Here is a 1,681-nt window from a genome sequence, read left to right as displayed (position 1 = left end):
CTAGCTTCCATCCAGCTCCTGGGGTTCCTCGTCTGGTGGCTGGCTGGCGACGTGCTCCTGAGTCAGGTGCACCAGGTCTTTCTGCACATTTGGGTGGTCCTCCAGATCCTCGTAGAGCGACCTGACGATGTCCAGTCTCCGGTAGTTCTCGGGCTTCACAAGGCTCCGTACAACCTGGAGGCATCGTTCTTTCAGGGTATACACTGGCAGTGTGATGTTGGCAAAAATAGGCTGTCCACCAACATTCAAAGACGGCACACATAATTCAGTCTGGTTAACCAGAAGCCCATCGTATGTCCCAGCATCTCTGAAGAGCCAAAGGTGACCTCGGTAGCTGTGGATGCGGCTCGCCGTCGAAGTTGAGCCACACGGGCAGCACCACGCGCGGGCTGCGGTTACAGAAGATGGCCCGCGAGGGCTCGCGCGAGGTCACCGAGCGCAGCACGGGCCGAGGCCGCCCGGCCTCCATCTCCCACCCACCGCTGTCAGGCTCCCGGAGAGGCCCGCCTCCAGGAGCCCGCCCGGGGAGCGAGGGAACCCCGCCTTCCCGCGCCCCACTCCAGAAACCAGACCTATGCTTTTTTTTCTTTTTTTAATGTATTTAGGACAGGGTCTACAGGGTCTCACTACTAGACCAGACTCCTAGTGATCCTCTTGCTTTCAGCCTCCCAAGCCCTGTGATTACAGGTGCATGCCCAGGGGGCAGGGCTGGCATGACACGCTGGAGATCGAACCCCTGCTGCTGCATTCTACCTAAGAAGGTGTTGCAGTCTGCTAAATTATCTGGCCAGCCCAAAACTTGAGAAGGATTCTTTTTCTCCCCTCCCTACCCCCCACCCCCCAGCTGGCTCAGGCTGCCTTAAGAGTGGGTCTGTTGTGGCATGTGGTGCTGGGGATTGAACTGCAATCCTTTGCCCCTGACTGATTTTGCCCAAGCAGGCATTTTAGACAACTGAGCTAACCTGCCAACCCCCTATTTATGTTCTTGATGAAAACTTCAGCTAAGATACATAGGCCATGAAAAAGTGTAGGTGGGATTTATCATAAATTTATTGCCTGACATGGGGTTCCTGAGGGGCACTTGGAGGTTGGTAAGCAAAGCCCCAGTAGCTGTCCTAGGGGAGACAATGGTTCAACATGCGCACCTGACCCTTGGGATCCACTTTGTGTTAGGTTTTTCCGGTGTGGCAGAGAAACAGAAGTAAAAGAAAGAGGGAGGTGCTTTATTGTCAGTGAGGACATGGAGAGGACCCCAGCGAGATGGGAGGGATCCTCTGACCACAGACAAAGGGGAACTGGGGTTTATGGGGTTCTGCTAAGGGTAGAGTTTGATGGGCGGGCTCAGTGACACATAAGGAGCTGACTAGGGGCTCTCGAGGTGTGGGAAGGGTAAAAGGGAGTTGTATTCAGGACTGGAGTGGGGAAGAAGGAGGAAGTGGTCATTGGGAAGATAAGCTGTTGTTTTTGGGATTCAGCCATATTGAATCAGGGCCACGAAAATTTAGCAGTTTGTACTTGGCCCGGAACCTATCACTTTGGGCAGCTGATTCATTTTCTTACCTTGGCTCAAGCAAGGCGACTTCCCATAGTTCCTTGCTCTGCCATAATGTTTCAGGATCAAGCTGTCAGGGCACAAAGAGAACTTCGTGTTCCCTTCATGGAGGGCTGAAGGCAGGAGTTT

The 1,681-nt window shown here is 53.8% G+C and overlaps 1 pseudogene; it reads right to left on the bottom strand.

The window, feature by feature from the left end:
• LOC101588667 lies at positions 1-469 on the bottom strand (annotated as a pseudogene).
• Between the last annotated feature and the right edge of the window lie 1,212 nt (positions 470-1,681).

Source organism: Octodon degus, unplaced genomic scaffold (assembly GCF_000260255.1).
Source record: "Octodon degus isolate 3935 unplaced genomic scaffold, OctDeg1.0 scaffold00123, whole genome shotgun sequence".
NCBI lineage: Eukaryota > Metazoa > Chordata > Mammalia > Rodentia > Octodontidae > Octodon > Octodon degus.
This window is presented reverse-complemented; position numbering and strand designations above follow the sequence as displayed.